Here is a 7,032-nt window from a genome sequence, read left to right as displayed (position 1 = left end):
CGATGAACACAAGAATATTCTATGCTCCAAACATCCGGACCAGTGTGACGACTGGATTACATGTGAACACAACAGGAGTTTCGGCAGTTGGTTCCAAACACGTGTCAGGTGTGACAACACTGTCTCTCTGATGACCTGTACTCGTTGGCGAGGGAACCATCTTCGACTGTAATGACTTACAAAAGGTACGAGATAAATGAGAATACATTTTACACGATCGCCCAAGATCAAAAGAGCACCAACCAAAACAGTGGTGTCATCTTTGATGCAGCAACCAAGAGGGGAAAGGACACATATTATGGTTACATAGTGGACATATGGGAACTTGACTATGGATATGATGTTAAGGTCCCTTTGTTTAAGTGCAAATGGGTCAATCTGTCAGGAGGCGGGGTACAGGTAGACCCATAGTACGGAATGACTACAGTGGATCTGAACAATCTGGGGTACACAGATGAACCATTTGTCCTAGCCAATGATGTGGTGTAGGTTTTCTATGTGAAGGACATGTCTATCAAATCGAGAAAATGAAAAGATAAGGAAGCGGATACATCAAACGATGAGCCAAAGCACCACATAGTTCTTTCAGGAAAAAGAGACATCGTGGGATTGAAGGGCAAGACAGACATGTTTGAAGATTATGAAAAGTTTCATGAAATTCCTCCCTTCAAAGTCAAGGCTGATCCAAGCACCCCGTTAAACGATGAAGATTATCCATGGTCACGATGCAATAAGCAAAGGACACAAGTGAAGAGAAAGTGAAGACTTTCTATCAACAACTATTATGATGATGCCTTTGATCTAGAATATCACTGCAGTTACATGTGAACAAATGAAATTCCTTTGTAGCAAATGAGTTTTTGTTCGAAACCCTGATACTTCCAAAGAGATTGTTTATTTTGTACACGAAGTGCATCCAGTTTTTGTCGTAACCCTCTCAACTTTTTAGCACACTAGATGACCCGTTGCGCCAATGGCGCAAAGGACGAGTGCATGCCAAGTATTGATAGAGTGTGTATTAAAATATGTAAAAACAAAATGAAAGCATATATTTCTTTCATTGTGGCTGTTTCAAAAGCATACCGCACAGTAGTCTAAGCAGCAAATAACCGACAGTTAAATGCACAAGAGGGTCTTAGGGGATTACATAACATCCAAAAGGATGATAAACACAGAAGTCTTGGTAGGCATCTATACAAATGCTAAGTTATATAAAGAGCTCTTGCAATAGTGCATATGCTAGATGACCCGTTGCCCCCATGGCGTAAAAAGCAAGAGCGAGCCAAGTATTAAAATCATGCATATGAGATTGATTTAAACCAACTTAATAAATACTTGCATAACATTACATGATAGCTTAATAGAAAATATTCATATCACGCAAAAAGGGAGAGCAAGCCGAGCATTCAAACCATGCATATTAGACTGATTTAGAACCAAGTTAATGGATACTTATATTCCATTACACGATAGCTTAAAATAAAATATTCAAATCATTTGATAATAGCATACATTGATGGCTTTATAAAGTAAGTTATATTAGTAGAGATGCATTGTGTATATAGTGCTTGTCCATTAACCGTTGCCCGAGTCTTGTACCTGCCCGTTGCCCGAGTCTTGCACCTGCCGCGAGCAGGAAGGAAAGAATGAAGCCAAAAAATGATGAAATGATTTGTGATAATAACAACGAATGATTAGAACAAAAGGCCAAGGCAAAACATCACCTTATCGTCAACTTAAGCATTTATTATACAGCAAGCAACTCCTAGCCATGTTAAACAAAGCTAAACATGGATATTGCAAAGAAAGGTACGACATGGTAACCAACACGGACAACAACATGATAGTATAATCCTTCAAAACAAGTAAAAGATATGGTCAACAAGCAAATGCTTTCCTTGTTGATCAAGGTCCTGATGAAACTGCGGATCAAACTCGTAATACCCCTTGTCACCGGATATTATTGAAACGGCGAAGAATCCTTGGAAAAGAACCAAATGGAGGAAAATCAGTATTCATGAATTTCCAAAATGTGTAGAGTGCATGAATTGTATGAGATGTCATGCAGAAACTTGAAAATGAAGCTACTAAAATTGTCAATAAAATTTTCTTGGAGCCTTACAATGCAGCTCAAGCACTTGCAACGTTGAGAAAGATCTTTTGCTAATAATCTCAACAACAATTTTGTTCTCCACACAAATGTAAAATAGATTCAGTTCTTCAAGAACAGAAGATGGCAATACATCTCTGGATCCAATAATGCAAATCATTCAAGAAGTTAGACCTTACTGAGTGACTGGTACACAACGGAAATATATGCACATGTCTCATTCCTATTCTACAACAGAGAAAAATAAAACAACCAACCGAAGTGACATATCAGTCTTTGTATGGTGGTTGGAGGCTATATTCTAAATTTCTGATGAGTGAAAACCTATCAGCGCAAAAGAAATTTAAGATTATCATTGCTATAGATGTACATGAGATGAAGCTCCACATTTAGTATGATTTTCTTATTTCTTTTTATACATTTAACAAGGAAAGCCACAGAAATTGGAAAACACTTCAAACCACACTTTTTTACCTGTGAGCTTGTCAAGTAAGTTAGTGCCGCTGTCTCTTCCTAATCTCACCTCGGCCACTTGCCTCATCAGTGAGCCGTGCCATCTCACAGTGTCCATTCATGGCGGAGGATATATCCTCCAACACTGCAACTGGAAAGGAAACGTAAATGATTTAAATAAACATGTAAAGACAGAGAAAGTTGTACCGAAAAAGAACCAGGTCCATACGCTCGGAGATGGTTCAACAAAGCAATATTATGGTAAGGATCAAAGATAAAGCTTCATGCAACACTATGGTCAATTGACACCGTTGAAAACAAAACTTAAAGCGTTGATTGATTGAGTGAGAGCAACAAACTGTACATAGGAAACATAACTCTGCTTAGTTCAAGAGATTGCCTTGAGGGAATCAAACATAAGAAAAGATTGTCATACTCTCAAGTACTAATTTTTTAGGGGTATACTCGCAAGTACCAGGAACTGCAAGAAAATCATAAGAACGTAACTATTAACATTTCAAGATTCAGAGTTGCAGTACTCTTATGATTCAGCACACTGTAACTGTACCGGTGTTGCCACGTAGATATGATGCAGTACACCGTGGGTTTCTGTAAATAATCTAGAACCTGTATGGAGGCCAACTCCAAGAAGTAGGTCCAGGAGAAGCCCCAAGATCAATCCGAGATGCAAAATGAACAGTTCTTTACTAAGGTGACAAAAAAAGATTTATAGAAAAAAGGAACCATACCTGCAGTGCGCGGTAAGCTGTGGCCTTGGCCTTCGAATGGTCCTGACGAGCAAATTTACTTGCAAGTATAGCCTATGAAAAATATTGTTCACACACTAATAGTACATAATATGCGTGAAACACATTACCGGAAGCATATCCTTCTAAGTTATTAACAAACTTTCATGATTTTATGGTCAAAGACAGAGCACCCAGAAACACAAATATTTGAAGGTGTGGATTGCATCTTACAGGTAACTAAAGTTGCACAAAGTAAATAATATAGTACTATCAAAATATGAAAAGATAATTGATGAGTCTCATCATGAAACATGTTGTGTGTCGCAAAAATGAAAAAAAGGGGGGGGGGGGCGGCAGATCCTAAAAACTAAATCAACCACAATGAATAGATCGATCTAACTGGCAGCACACGAACTGATATTCTTTTGAATCAATTTCAATACAATCAAAAAAAGGCAATGATAAGAGGAGACAGAGATACTCATTTGAGAGAAACGAGGAAGTAGCAGCAGGGGAGGAGAGAAAAACAAACTGAGGCGGGTGGAGGTAAGCGGCGGTGGAGTCCCCCCGTTGCTTCTTGGTGGTGATGACTCACGGATTGGAGATGAGAAGAGCACCTGTTCAACGGTGGCTCCCAGGCGACGCAGCGCTCACAGCAGCCCGCGCTCTGGCTCGCCTCCTTGTCGAGCATGTCGATGCGCCGTCGCTGCCGCTGGTCTCCCCCGTGCCACCTCCTCTTCCTATTTTCTTCCAGCGGCGGCAAACAGCCTGAAATCTAAGCTTATAATAAACATCAATGGATCCCAAAGAACCTTTCAACGATCAATCTATAATGAATTACTTGTTCATGAGCTTTTCATGTCTTACCATTCACGAGCCTGAAGTTCGTTACTGTTGGACAGTTAGTATGTTTCCAATAAGCTTCAGCGGTACAACAGACAAGCTACCCCTATCAAAATGGGAAATGGGGAAATTTCAAGATTAGGCTTTGATTGACATGTTATAAACAATACATTATAAAGATGAACTGATGGAAGAAAAAGGTATGGCTACTAAAGGCATTACTGAACTAATTCATTACACCTACACTTTGTATAGATTTCGTCAGACTTGAGCCATCAGTTTAGTAATGAGCATCTGATAGTGTTGAAAGATCCTTAGCATCGCTTACGTGTGAGGTCAGTGTATAGCTACTTCAACAGCCCACCTCCAAATCTAAAAGCATATGTCATAGGCAGAAAAGGAAAGAGCATGCTCTATTATGTCTTGTAAATTCTGTAGAAACCTAAGAATACCGTGAGGATCAAATATCTCTACAAATAAAATGGTCGACTGTCAAGACAAAAGATGCCATAATCATAAATTATCCATCTATGACAGGGTTCTTACTCACAGAATGCTCCCCTTGCTCACATGCCCTTGAGTCCCAAAACAGGTTCTGAACATTACCATCTAGCAAGCTGGGGTGTAGAATAAGCACTCTCTATCTCAATATAGTAGATACAATTCTTAGTTCATACGAGCGAACATAGTTGATACAGAATATAATAACATTAGTACGCACTCACATCCTATTCCCTTTTGTGCATTCCTTCAGACATCTTGCCTGCTATAGAAAGCATCACATATTTGTAGAAACAAAGAGATTTGTTCTTTGGCAGTCACCACAAAAGAGAAAGCAACTCATGTCTAGTCAAGGGCCAAGCAAGTGCCATTGGTCCAGTGCCTGTGCATTTTAATGTTGATTGTAATGTTGAAACTGCAACTCTAGGCATAACCATACATCTCAATAAAATAAGAGGTCTGTCAACTTCATCACCTGATAAAAACCAAACAAGTAAATGAGCTGGATGAAAAGATACCTTTCATGGCAACTCATGTTGTAGATACGTATATCGGCAAAATCATGATTCTTGCTTGTCATCAACCATCTAGCATATCCAAATAAATAAAATTATTTGTAGTTCATCAAGATTGAAAGGAGCTGTCCAAATGACAACTGATGTGAGAAAGGTGTGAACCTTGGCACTAATGACGTAGAAGAGGCAGACATACCGATGTAGTGAGGACAGCAAGGACGAGCAAGCAGACGAAGATCGCCGGACAGGGAGCACAAGGTGAGAAAACGTCCACCGTTGCAGCCCAAAAAGAAGGCAGTGGAGGCAATCTGTGCCGGCCAGATCCATCCCTCTCCGGTCGCCTCCTCCACACCATGGATGCTCCTTCCCCCAACGCCGGCCTCCTCACGGATTGGGGAGGAGAAGAGCACCTGCTCCATGGTGGCTCCCAGGCGACGCAACGCTCACAGCAGCCCGCGCTCTGGCTCGCTTCCTTGTCGAGTACGTCGATGTGCCGTCGCTGCCGCTGGTCTCCCCCGCACCACCTCCTCTTCCTATTTTCTTCCAGCGGCGACGCAGTCCCCTCCCCCTGTGGTGGCGCAGTCCCCTCCCCCCTTGTGGCTTCATGGTGGTGAGGGCTAACGGATTGGGGAGGAGGAGAAGAGGAGGCGACGGATTGGAGAGGAGAAGAGGAGGCGGAGGATTGGGGAGGAGAGGATGAGGAGGAAGAGAAGAGGAGGCGGCGGATTGGAGAGGAGGAGAAGAGGAGGCGGCAGATTGGGGAAGAGAGGAGGCTCTCGGTAGGCTAGCGCGCGTGCACTGTTCATAGCGCGAATAAAAGGAGACGTGGCCACTGGCGCTAGTTGGGCGTATTGGCTCATCCTTTATATGTTCAATGCTATGTGGGTGAAATGATGATACCATGCCAACTTTCAACCTTTTCAGAGTTCATTTGTAGTGCTTTTCAATTTAAGGGTCATTTAGCTCAAAAAAATCAGTACAGGCATGAAAAATACCAAATGAAGTCAGAGAGGGTTGATGAATGGTGCATTTTGAACAAACAAAAAGTCTGGAGTTCAAATAAGTTCAAAAAAATGGAATCCCTTTGTAACAGATTAGTTTCCGTCCGAAAACCTGATACTTCGAAAGAGATTGTCCATTTTGCACACGAAGTGCATCCAGTTTTTGCCGTAACCCTCTTAACTCTTTAGCACATGCTATGTGGGTGAAATGATGATACCATGCCAACTTTCAACAATTTCAAAGTTCATTTGTAGTGTTTTTCAATTTTAGGGTCATTTAGCTCAAATAATGAACTAATAGCAAAAAGAATGAACTAAAAATAATCACTTAAAATATTCTGTTATGATCAACTAAAACAAAACTATAATATCCTTCAATAGCAAAAAGAATCAAATAAAAAGCTTTTATAAAACACCAATAGCAAAAGGAATCAACTCAAAAAACTTTTATAAACCTCTACTATTATTGAAACTAAAATTATATAAAATTTATGCAACCAAAATTATCAAAGTATTTTTTTTTCAAAACATTAAAAGCAAAAAGATTTTTCATAAAGAGTTTTTGTTAGAAACTTTAATAGCAAAAAGAATTATCATAAATAATTTTTGTGTTAGAAACTAACATAACAAAATGTGTTTTTTAATATAATGATAAAACACAGTAATATTAAATAGTAGGAAAAAGAATCACTCAAAAATCTATTTTTATAGTAAAGTTATTCAAAAACTAGCGATTCACACGAATTTCAAAAAATTCAAATTTAAACTATTCAAATTGGACAACAAATGGCACTAACAGAAAGTTTATAATTTTTATTACCTTAAAGAAAAAAGAACTAAAAATAAAGAAAAAATAAAAG

At 39.6% G+C, this 7,032-nt stretch overlaps 1 long non-coding RNA gene across 7 annotated transcripts; it reads right to left on the bottom strand.

Moving 5' to 3' along the window:
* Positions 1-1,445: 1,445 nt before the first annotated feature.
* On the bottom strand, positions 1,446-5,984 carry LOC119341566. 7 transcript variants are annotated; one of them, XR_005165173.1, is made up of 7 exons: positions 5,368-5,984; positions 4,881-5,243; positions 4,702-4,795; positions 4,400-4,527; positions 4,180-4,261; positions 2,585-4,087; positions 1,446-1,981 (listed from the first exon to the last, which is right to left on the bottom strand). It is a non-coding gene; the product is annotated as an uncharacterized LOC119341566 (long non-coding RNA). The 7 variants fall into 7 exon arrangements; XR_005165178.1 differs by having other exon boundaries at positions 2,585-3,384; positions 3,845-4,087; positions 4,400-5,243; XR_005165174.1 differs by having other exon boundaries at positions 4,400-5,038; positions 5,175-5,243.
* Positions 5,985-7,032: the final 1,048 nt, after the last annotated feature.

The sequence above is a fragment of the Triticum dicoccoides genome, chromosome 7B (assembly GCF_002162155.2).
Source record: "Triticum dicoccoides isolate Atlit2015 ecotype Zavitan chromosome 7B, WEW_v2.0, whole genome shotgun sequence".
Classification (NCBI taxonomy): Eukaryota; Viridiplantae; Streptophyta; class Magnoliopsida; order Poales; family Poaceae; genus Triticum; species Triticum dicoccoides.
Note: the sequence above shows the minus strand (reverse complement) of the source record. Positions and strands in the feature narration are given on the sequence as shown.